This window comes from Arachis ipaensis, chromosome B8, assembly GCF_059453495.1.
Source record: "Arachis ipaensis isolate K30076 ecotype BB chromosome B8, ASM5945349v1, whole genome shotgun sequence".
Taxonomy (NCBI): domain Eukaryota; kingdom Viridiplantae; phylum Streptophyta; class Magnoliopsida; order Fabales; family Fabaceae; genus Arachis; species Arachis ipaensis.
The window spans coordinates 66,747,364-66,760,442 of NC_142443.1; positions in this window are offsets into that span (position 1 = coordinate 66,747,364).

A 13,079-nucleotide genomic window follows, 5' to 3' on the forward strand; every position below is an offset into this window, starting at 1 on the left:
CCATAGTCACTTCTGACCGGTTGCTAGTGAGGATGATAGAACATTGGATGAATTCCAACCATCCTCTAGCTATGGGCTTTAGGTCAAGCCTTCTTAGTTGTAGGGGCTTGCCTTGGGAATCCCTTTTCCACTATGCTCCTTCCACACAGATGTCTGAGAGCACTTGATCCAATCTCTAATCAAAGTTGACTCTCCTAGTGTAAGAATGTGGGTCTCCTTGCATCAGAGGCAAGTTGAATGCCAATCTCACACTTTCTGGGCTGCAATCTAAGATTCTCCCTCGGACCATGGTGATCCAATTACTTGGATTGGGGTTCACATTAGAGTCATGGTTTTTAGTAACCCATGCATTAGCATAGAACTCTTGCACCATTAGAATCCCAACATCTTGAATGGGATTGGTTAGGACTTCCTAACCTCTTCTCCGGATCTCCGGATACTCATTCTTCTTGAGCTTGAAAGAGACCTCAGGGATCACTTTCTTTTCTGCCACTACTTCATAGAAGTGGTCTTGATGATCTTTGGTGATGAATCTCTCCATCTTCCAAGATTCAGAGGAGGTGGCTACTGCCTTTCCTTTCCTCTTTCTAGAGGGTTCTCCAACCTTGGGTGCCATGAATGGTAATAGAAAGAAAAAAGCTATACTTTTCCAACACTAAACTTAAAACTTTGCTCGTCCTCGAGCAAAAATAAAGAAAAGAGAAGAATGAAGTAGAGGAAGAAGAAAATAGAAGAAGTTAGAGGGAGAGAGAAGGCTCGGCCTTGTGGGTTGTATGAGTGTATGAGAGGTGTGTGTATGAAGGGTTATGAAGAGGGGTATTTATAGGAGTGGGGAAGAGTTAGGTTCGGCCATGGATGGGGTTTTGGGTGGAAAATTTGATTTTAAAGTGGGTGGGGGTTGGTTGGAATTATGATGGTTTTGCAAAAGTGATATGGATGTGATTGGGCTAGGGTTTGTAGGGAAGTATGTATGGGAAAGTGTGAAAGTAAGTAGGGTAGGTGAAGATACTGTGGGACCTACTGGTCCTAAGAGGCTTAGGGAATTCAGATTCCCTGCTCTCTGCACTGGCGTTTGAATGCCCACGGTCTGCCCCCTAGTTAGCGTTCAACGCCAGCAATGCTGTTGATGAGCGGATATTTTATACGCTTTTGGGTGTTAGTTTCATATAGTTTTTACCATGTTTTATTTAGTTTTTATTAAGTTTTTATAGGTTTTAGTGATAAATTTATATTTTTGGATTCCACTTTGATTTTGTATGTTTTTGTACAATTTCAGGTATTTTCTGGCCGAAATTGAGGAGCTGGAGCAAAAGTCTGATTCAGAGACAGAAAAAGCACTGCAAATGCTGTCTAGATCTGATCTCCTTGCACTTGGAAGAGATTTTATGGAGCTACAGAAGTCTAAATAGAGTGCTCTCAATGGCTATGGAAAGTTGACTTCTAGAACTTTCAAGTAATGTATAATAGTCTATACTTTGTATCGGACTAGAAGGCCAAAAACTGGAGTCCAACGCTAGCTTTCTGCCCCTTTTCTGGTGTCCAACGCCCAAAGAGCAGAGCCTGGCATCCAAACGCCCAGTGAGAACCTCTATCTAGTGTTCCACGCCCAAAAGACCTCATAGCATATGGATCTCATCAAAGCTCATCCCAAAAACTCACCAAGTGGGCTCTAGAAGTTGATTTTAGCACCAAAAAGACTATTTTACCCTTAATAGTCATTAGCTTAGTATTTAAAGGATTTTATTCATGTTATTCAAACAACTTTACATTACTTTTACCATCATACACATTTTACTATTAGCATGAGTTTCTAAACCTCCTAGGTTGAGGGGAGGAGTGATGCGTAGGATTCATACCGGTCTAGAATTTCAAAAAATGATTTCGTTAATAGTATAGTCCAAACCGATAATTAGTCCTCGAATCAAATTTTAAGGGTTTTAGTTGTCACAAGTTCAACCCCAATAAAAGTAACCGAAGTATTCAAACCTCGGGTCGTCTCACAAGGAATTGGCAAACATGTGCATCGACATAGGTTAGAATTCCGGGGTTGGTAATCTTGGCAAGGAAATTAAACTAATACACTTAACAAGCAAGAAATCTTAAAGTGCAAGAAACTAAATCAAGTAACAAAATCAAGAGAACATATAATCTACTTCTACTCTAGAATTAAGCAATTAACAAAAACGAGAACTAAACAAGTAAGAATTTTGGTTTTCAAATGTGACTAATAAAAGGAACTCTTGGCTAGGTGTGGGAATTGGGATCACCATCCTTGTCTAATAACCATATCTTGACAATTATGAGGAACCAAGCTCATTAAGTTTACTTCTATACTTGAAGTACATCAAATGGCTTGATCAACATCAATCCATAAGCCCCAACCTAGCTACTAATTGACTTAGTAGTAGGCTAGTGTCAATGGTTATCAAATTGACCACTAAGGGTTCTCAAATCATCAAATCTATTAGACCCAATGACTCAAGCTTATCCAATTCCCTTAGCCTAGGCCAAGAGTAAAGAAAACTACTCCATAATCAAAGGAAACATTTCATCAAACACATGGTATGCATTAACAAAAGACATATTCAAATTGCAATTAACTTGGAAATTATAAGGACCCACTAACAATGATCCGTAAAGAACAACTCAATTAACACTAATAATCATAGAAAACTTCAATGTACTTATAGAATTCAAGATCCATAATATTCATAACATGAGAGGGAAATTGGAAAATAACAAGATAACATAACTCAACACAAGATCTAAGCAAAATTATACTAGAGAATTCAAATTAAGTAATCAAAACTAGCAATTAACAAAATCCAATTCAGAAATTCAACAATGGGAGATCAAAATCAAACTAGATCTAGAGAGGAATAAGGGTTTCTCTCTCTAGAAGAACAAAAAAACCAAAACTAGCAAAAATTGTGTCTAAGTGTGTAATGAGTGAACCCTCCTTTTCCCCTAGAGTTCCTGGGTCTTTTCCATGCAAATTCAGCTTGAATTTGGGCCTATCCAGCTTCAGAAATCGTCAGGCACGATTTCTTTTAATGAGGTCACGCGCAGCTCATCATGCGTACGCGTCATGTACGCATGCGCGTTGCTTGAATTTCGCGATCCACGCGTGCGCGTCATGCACGCATGCGCGTCGATGGAGATTTTACCAATCCACGCGGATGCGTCATTCTTCGCGTGCCACACTCAACTCCTTGCATCCACGCGTGCGCGTGATGTGCATGGGCGCGTCGAAGCTTATTTCTCCAAAGCCCAATTCTTCATGTTCCTTCCACTTATGCATGCTTTCTTTCTCTCTTCTAAACCATTCTTGCCCTACAAACTCTGAAATCACTCAACAAACATATCACGGCATCGAATGGCAATAGAAGAGGATCAAAATATGGCATTTTTAAGGCAAAAGAAGCATGTTTTCTACCATGAAGCAATATTAGGAAGAGAACACAAAACCATGCAATTTTGGTGAATAAATGTGGAAAATATTGACAAAACTCCCTAAATTCTACATAATATAAACCACAAATTTGGGGTTTATGAAACCTCCCCATACTTAAACTGAGCATATCCTCATGCTAAAGATAAAAGACCAAAGATATGGGAGAAAAAAGTTCTTTGAAGTATAAACTACCTAAATGAATGCATGCAACTAATATAAATGTGTCTATTCACTTGGTCAAGAGCAAATCTATCCTCCAAGAATACATATGAGCGTATAGGGCTAAGGTGACATGCAGTCCATGAATCCTACTAATTGAACATTACAATGAAGTGCATATAACTTGCGAGACGAACACTTGTGAAAGCCGGGAACAAGGATTTGAGCATCGAACCCTCACCGAAAGTGTATCCGCTCTAGTCGCTCAAGTGTATAGGGTTCGTCACTCAATCCTCCCCTAATCGTGCTTTCCAAGATTTGTCTTTCATCTAACAATCAACAATTACTCAATGCATGCATACAAGTATCATGAAGTCCTTTTCATAGGTTATAATGGGGCTAGGGTGAAGGTAAGGATGCATATGGTCAAGTGAGCCTTAAAATTGGATCTTTGATTAATCTAAGCTCTCACCAAATACATATAGCAACCTATACAATTCTAATACAATGCCTAGCTACCCATGATTCCCACTTTTTCACATACTCATGCATTCTTTTTTGTTTACATCCCATATGCATTGTTATTATTGCTCTACCTTGGGGCAATTTTATCCCCTTTCTATTGCTTTTCTTTTTCTATATATATATATATATATATATATATATATATATATATATATATATATATATATATAAGCAATTAAATATATATACAATTTTTTCAATGCATATGGTTTTACATAGTCAATGCATAAGCATGTACCTAATCCCATGATTTCCTACAAAAGCACAAAGTACACTTTTATCTCAACCAATGTCCTAAGTTTCCCATACCCAAATGATACACACCCTCACTAGTCCAAGCTAATCAAAGATCCAAATTGAGAGATATTCATTATTTTTCACTTAGGGATAATGATGTGCTAATATTAAGAACAAAAGGGATTAAATGGCTCAAAATTGGCTAACAATGGTTGATAAAAGGTAGGCTATTTGGGTAAGTGAGCAAAATAAAATGATGGCCTCAATCCTATAAATACATGTATACATGGAATAATGGATGTAAAGAATCAGACAAATCAAAGATCACAGTCATAGCAAGAGAATAATGCACACAAGAATGGGAATAAGTGGTTAGAAGATATAACCACATAATAAGGCTCAAAACTTACATGCTTGTGTTCTTAGCTCAAAAATCATGTTCCGAAATACATTCTTCAAGCAAGTTTATTGCAAAAAAATTTTTCAAAATTGGTAGGGTGCCCTGAAAACACATTTTCTTGGAAAAGAAGTCATCACTCTAACCAAGTAGTCCTAACAAGAAAACTAACTAAACATGCAAGATGTCCTAACTAACAAAACAAAAGAGAATTAAAGTCCATAGATGTTCAAGGGAGGAGATTATTACCCACGAAGATCGGTCGGACGACCTCCCCACACTTATGAATTAGCACGGTCCTCCGTGCTACTCAGTGAGACGCAAGGCCGATCGGGACCGGAACCTCCATTATCCTCTTCATGATTGCTACTATCACTTGGGGTCGAGGTGGATGTGGATATATCGGATTCCTCCGTTGGTTGGGTAACAAGACTCAAAAGCTTCTTTAGGTAAGCAAATCGGCGTTGATTTCGCCATTCATATCTATCTATCTTCTTGTGTAAATCCTCAAGTCGTTGGTGGGTAGATCTTTGTGGTGGTGCAGATGAGGTGGTAGGAACAGTGGACGGAGGGGCTATGTCAAGGCTTGGGGTGTCTACGGGAGGCTGTAAGTATTTTCTGCTTGGGACTACATCGCCCTTTGCCGGAATTGTAGCTTTCATGTCCGTGGTCTCCCAAGCAACACCCGCAGCAGCAACCAATTCAGATACCAATGCTAGAAATGGTAGATTATCCTGGGCATGGACTTGACTCATTACTTGTTGGATGAGGAGAGGGATGTTCACCAGCTTCTCCGTGAGAATACACCAAACAAGGAGAGTGAGATCTGCCGTAAAGGACGACTTGTGGGTGCTAGGTAGCACATAGTGAGATAGGATCTAGGCCCAAGCTCTCGCCTCCACAGTGAGGTAGCGTGCATCAATGCACTTGGGTCGCATCCGGAGTCGTCCTTGGGTCCAAAATGTCTCAGTCTCAGCAATGACTGGAAGAATCAAGTCCCAATCAAACCCATACTCAATTCGCCGACGTAAGACCTCTTGGTAGCCATCTATTTCCTCTGGTACCAGTAACACATTAAGCACTTGCTGAATAGCCTCTTCGGTAACTGGAACTTGCTTACGGCGCACGTATACTGAATGGAAGGAAGGGAGGTGGTAATTAGTGTAAAATTCTACCACCCACGAGAGATTGGCCTCTTGTGGTTTCCTCAGGAGAAACTCCCACCCTCGCCGCTCAATGCGGGGTAGCACATGATGAGCAATATGATCCGGAGGGGCAAGTAGGTGCTCAGCATGATAGCTCCTCTCAACCATGGCAGGAAACACTAGTTCAAAAAAGCGGTTGGGAAACCTTGAATAGTCCCTTGCCGGATCGCTCTTCTCTTTTTCATCAATAGGAGCGACTGTTTTTGCCTTCTTAGAAAGGGGTTTAGCTCCTAGTGTGGGATGCGCCTTGGAGCTTGACTTTTGGGGTTGACGCGTTGTAGCTGGTTTTCTTGATGCCTTCTCCTTGCCTTTCTTGGTGGCCATCCTGAGAAAGGAGGGAAAAGGGGAAACATTAAACCCAAAGAGTCAACTCATGAAAATTTTATGCAAGTAAAAAGTAGTGCCCAAAAAGAATTTATGTGTTTTGAGCACAAGACAGCTGCACATGTGATCAAAACAACTATAGAATCATGGGCATAACACTTAGCATGGGGTGCAAGAGTTAGTAATGCATGCAATAAGGCATGAGAAGGATAAACTCAAGCATCCATAATAGAGAAGCAAGCCATGGTAAATAAGCGTAAAGTTGGTAAACATAAAGTAAAGCAAGCTCAATGTACTTAGAATAGAGCAAGTGTGTGAAGAAGAAACACCAAATTGAGAGCATAAGATCAAAATGAATCAAAAGGGTATAAGCGCATTTCCTCTAAGCAAATGAGAAGAACTCAATCAAATAGAGCCCCAAATGAAATGCCAAACAATAACACAATACCACATAAGTACAAAAGACATCAAGAGATAACAAAAGGATCTATCAAAGCAAGGTAAGATTCCAAATTCATCATCCATGGAAAAGTAGAAGAAAAGAGAGAACAAATAAGCAAGAACCAAATAAAAAAATCATGCAACTATATGGAAAATTAAGAAAGTAACAAAAAGAAAACATGTAACTAAATGCAAATAGAAGAAGGAAATTTAAAAGAAAGCAAAAGATGAGAGGTAGTAGAAATAGAACCTTGATAAGGGGAGAGGGCAAGGTGGAGTGTTGGTAGAAAAAGTGAGGAGGGAAAGAAATTTTAGAGTCACCAGAGGTGGTGGCAGTCGCCGGTAAGTAGCCGGAGACAAGAGTAGTGGGAGATGGAAGAAGAGGAAGAAAGGTGATGGAAGAAAGAAGGTAGAAGAATGAAGTCATGTAAAGAAAGAAAGAAGGGCGTGCAAGCTTAAAATTTGCGTCACACGATCGACGCGTTGATGATCAGATTATTGATGGTTTAGAATTCACAAATGAATTCTCGTTGCAAGTATAGTTTCTAAACCAAACAATAATCTTTTCATACAAACATTTGTTTGTCACAAGTACAAACCCCTAAAATTATAAACCGAAGTATTTAAACCTCGGGTCGTTCTCCCTAGGAATTGCAATAAAGTGTTCTTATTATTGGTTATGGAGTATGTTTGGGGTTTTTGAGATTTTAGACAAGAAATATAAATGGCAATGAAAATAAACTAACAACTAACAAAGCTCTTGGCAAGATATGAGAACTAGAAGTCCTATCCTAGTTATCCTTCTCAATTGTGACCATAAATTGTCCATTGCTACCACTTAGTTAACCTCTAACCATGGAGGAAAGTCAAGTAGATGAACTAACTTGATTCCACAAGTCCTAGCCAACTCCCAAGGGAAAGACTAGCTTTAGTGGTATCCAAATCAATTAGCAACTTCTAATTATCAATCATCAAAGGCATTCGATAACTCAAGCATCACTAATTACTCTACCAAAGTCAAGAGGAACGAAATCTACCTCATATCTAGAAGAGGCATTTCAACAAACACATAAAAGGCAATAAAGGCAAACATTATTAATTGCAAGAATTAAAGGAATCTATAACTACAAAAGCAAGAGATCAACAATAGAAAGGCAAAACAATTATGAAACAACAAAGAACTTACCAATTGCATTGAAGAAGAAGTGTAGATCTATAAAAGAAAGTTCATAAACTACAACTAACAATACAAATGAATTACAAGAGAAGAAGAATTCTACAACTACAAGAGAAAAATTAAGGAAGAAAAAGGAAAATTAGAAGAAAGAAGAAGAACTAGATCTAGATCTAAAACTTAATCCTAATCCTAGAGAGAAGTGAGAGCTTCTCTCTCTAAAACTAACTTTAAACTAATCTTAATGTGTGTTAATGAACAATAGAATGAAAAGTTGTTAATTCCCTTCAATCCTTGGTCTTTTAAAGCACTTCTGGCACCAAAATTGGTTGCAACTAGGCCCCACAGCTTCTCAGAAATCACTGGGAACGTTTTCTATCTAAAAATCACATGCGGAGACCAGCGCATACGTGTACCATGCACGTGCGCGTCCCTGATGATTTCGCGATCCACGCGTGCGCGTACCGTGCGCGTGCGAGTGGATGTTGTTTCTCAAATCTTTGGCTTTTTCCATGTGTTCTCCATTTTGCATGCTTTTCTCTTCACTCCCTTGATCCATTTCTAGCCTTTTCAACCTGAAATCACTTAACAAACAAATCAAGGCATCTAGTGGAATCAAAGGTGAATTAAATTTAGCTAATTAAGGACCTAGAAAGCATGTTTTCACACTTAAGGACAAATTGGGAGACAATCATGAAACCATGCTATTTCATTGAATAAATGTGGGTAAAAGGTCATAAAATTACCTAAATTAAGCACAAGATAAACCCTACAAAGGGGTTTATCAATCTCCCCACACTTAAACCAAGCATGTCCTCATGCTTAAACCAAGAGAGAACAAAGAGCATCAACATTTATTCAATGAAATCTAACTAAATGTAATATACCTATATGCAACTATCTACATGAATGCAATTGCTTGGTCTAAATAAATCAATTCCCATGAAGCATATATGCACAAGGGCTAAGGACTCGCAAGTCTAGTCCACAATTGAAATGAGTTATTAAATATTTTTACAAACTTGCATGAAGAATGATGATCATAGGTGAAAACATGTAATTGAGCATCAAACCCTCACCGGATGTGTTTGCACTCTATTCACTCAAGTGTTTGGGGTTGATTCACTCAATTCTCTCCTAATCATGCTTTCTAAGATTTGTTTTCTTCTAACAATCAACATATATTTCATGCATGCATACATATATCATGAGGTCTTTTCATTGGTTGTAATGAGGCTAGGGTCACGGTAGGATGCATATTTGGTTAAGTGAGTTTGAAATTTGAATCTTTGATGAGCTTAAACTTCCCACCTAACCTATGACATACAATTAAGTTCTAACCTAACTACCCATTTTTCACTTTTCCACATACTCATGCACTCTTTTTCATTTCACAACACTGATGCATTGATTTTATTGAGCTTTGCTTTGCTTTGGAGAATTTTGTCCCCTTTTTATTTCTTTTTCTTATTATTTTTTTCTTTTCTTTTCCATACTATTTTTCTTTTTCTTTTCTTTTTTTCTTTTGTTTTTTCTCATTTTTTTTTCTTTTTGCTTTACAATATATACAAAAACATCAATGCATAAAGTTTTACATTTGATTACCACATGAGCATGTACCCAATTCCCAATATTTACAACAAAAATACAAACTACCCTTTTTATTCACCCAATGTCCCAAGTTTCCCACACTTGAATGGTACACACACACTAGCCTAAGCCAATCAAAGATCCAAATTAAGAACTTTTATTGTTTTTTGCTTTACGGCTTGTAATGTGCGAAAATTAGAACAAAGTGGGTTAAGCGTAGGCTCAAATTTGGCTAACAATGGAAGATAGAAGGTAAGGCTATTTGGGTAAGTGAGCTACATGAAATGATGGCATCAATCATATAAATGGATGAATATACAAAATAATGGACATAAAGAATCAAACAAATCAAAGATTACAATCATAGAAAGAGAATAAGTGGTTATAAGATGTAACCACACCATTAGGCTCAAGTCGCACAAGCTCGTGTTCTTAGCTCAAAAACATGATCCACAATATATATATATATATATATATATATATATATATATATATATATATATATATATATATATATATATATATATATATAATTTAAGCAAGTTTTATGAAGAGTTTTCACTCAAATCAATTGGTGCCCTATAGATAAAATTCTTGAAGAATTAATCTCATTATTTTGACTAAGCTTATTGTGTATATATATGCAAAAATAAGAAAATGAAACAAAAATCCTAAAAGACCTAAAAAAATGAATTGCAAAAGTATTGAGATTGGAAATTTGTCACCCAAAATCGCCGACCAGTTGGATGACCTCCCCACACTTAAAAGTTTGCACCGTCCTCGGTGCACTCAAAGATGAGCAAGGGGGTACAGTGACTCTTCGGATTGCCACCTTCAGCTGGTAGGTCAACCGGTTGCTGCATGTTCTTTCTTCCGTTTTCATTTTCGCTTGCGGTGCATCATTCATGAAAAACAAAAATATAACACCATAAGATGAGAAAACAAAAGCAAGGAAGCATACATTGTTGGAATGAGGTACTAATCACTAAAATTGAGTGAGTGAATTAGTGTGACATTAATGACAAATAAGTGTGTGAATTCCAAATTGCGCGTGGTTTAGAACACACATTAGCATAAAAGCTATGTCACTAAAGAAGCATGCACTTTACTCATTCTAGTATGGGTGAGATGCTTTAAGTAAGCTTGTAAGGTAAAACAAGCATTAAAGAAGCATGAAGGCATTCAAGCTATAAGCATATGGATGCATATGATCGTGAAATACAATGCATTAAGGTAAATGCACACCATCTAATGTCAAGAGATTGCCTAATCAAAAAATAGGGTTCAAATCACATGGTGGCCAAATCATGCAATTCAAGAAGAGTTACAAGCTCGAAGGCAATTCTATTCTTAAAAGGTAAGCATGAAAAACTCAAAACCAAGTAGTAAAATATAACCTCAATAATAGAATCCAACAAAGATTATAAACATAATGATGTTAAGATAACATCCCTTTTTAATACTCAGCAGTAATTAATGGTAAACAAGAATAACAATCCAACACTTACAATGAAAAAGAGAAAATGAAATGAAAACTAACTAAAACTAACTAATCAACTAACTAACTAACTAATTAGTTAACTAAAATAAATAGTTATCAATGGTGTTTGGGAGTGTTGGATGAGGGATAGAAGAAGGGAAGAAGAAAGGAGAAGGAAAGAAATGGAAAGAGGAGAAGAAAAGAGATGTGTTGAAGGAAGGACATCCATGCATATGCGCGCATGGCGCGCGCGCGGATGGTGGTGCAATGGACGCGACGCGTACGTGTACATGGCGCATCCGCGTTGATGGCTTATTTCGAGAGTGACGCGTACGCCTCATGTACGCGTACGCGTGAGTGGTTTTTTTTTGTGCCAAAGGCACAATGCCCGCGCAATGTTCGCACAACTCTCGGATTTTTGACTTGGGGGTGGAATTTCTCAATCCACGCATACGCGTACATGGCGCGTCCGCGTGGGTAGGCGAAAATGCTTGATGCATGCGTACGCGCGCAGTGCGCGTACTCGCGGATGGTGCCTTATTTTTCAAATTTTTTTCTATATTTTTGCACCAATCCAAGCATTCCAAACCTCCAAACAGCTACCAAAATACCATAAAACTTTATTTAACATACTAAACTACCAATTAGACTCAACAAACTCAACAAAACATGAAATTAAGCTAATTCTATTAGTATGTACAAAAGAGAAAAAATGAAAAGAATTTACCATGGTGGGGTGTCTCCCACCTAGCACTTTTGTTTATTGTCCTTAAGTTCGACTTATGGGGAGCTCCTCTCAAGGCGGCTTGTGCTTAAACTCTTCTTGGAACTCCCACCAATGCTTGGTTCTCCATTGTGCTTCAATATTTCTCATGAGTTGCACCAAGTCTTGATGGATTTCTTCACAAGCTTGGGACTCCCAGAATTGATTCTCCTTGTGCGATCCGGGATGCCACACTTTATTTTCACATTCATCTTGAAGTTGATCATTATTATTAGTTCATCCGGGTGGTGTGACCTTAAAATTCTCATTTAAGTGGCCAAACATGTTCCTAGACCCAAGCGATTTAGCTCTATACCAACCCTTACAATGCCAACCACTAACCATCTCCCTTTTAGTTTTAAAGCCACAAATATTTCTAAGTTGACCATCCGTCTTAAGAAAACCATATTCAAGTGGAATTATAAAGCTTAAGTATAAAGAATTTACCCGCTTGAATGAAAGAATGGATGGTGATGGCTTGGGGAGAGGTATCTCCAATGCCCTTGCAAGCTCTACTCCTTTGTATTCTTCCTTGACCACTTCCACTTCTTCACAAACTACTTTAACTTCAATCCTTTGTTCATCAATTTCATCTAACTCTTCTCCATCACTCAAATCATAAATGGGAGGAAGGGAAAAATCTACCTCCACGTTACTTTCCATCTCATTGGGAGAAGATTCTTCAAATTCAAAGGATTCATCACCAAGAGGCTTGGATGCATGATCTTCATCACCAAGGGAACTCAATTTTTACTCCATTCCCTCCAAGTCTTCATTTAAAAATTGTTTTGGAGGTTGTGCACTCTCCTCCTCAACATCCAATTCAATTGCCTTGGAGAGGTTCTCTTCGACTCTAGGTTCCCAAGGGGGTTCCGCATCTCCTAAGTCTTCAACCACTTCTTCCTCTTCTTCAATGATCATAGGTTCCTCCAATTGCTCTAATACAAAATAACATCCCTCATTTTTCACCGGAGTTTCCAATCTCTCCTTATGCTTCTCAATTAATTCTCTACATGTGACCATGGGAGTTCTTTGAGTGCTCAAGCATTGGGAGGCTAACTGGCATACTACCTCGGTCAAGGAAGCCACAAATTCTAGTGTCTCCCTTTGCATTTCTCCTTGTCCTTGAAGTATGAGGCTAAGGGTTTCATCCATTGAGGATTGGGGTGGATAGGAGGGTTCATTATCTTGGAGGAAGGATTCATGATAGGAAGGTGGTTCTTCTTGGTAAAGTGGTGGTGTATATTGAGGTGGTTCTCGGGAGTATTGATATTGGCATGGTGGTTCCATGTATGGCTCATGTGGTTCAAAAGGTGGTTGGTATGGTGGA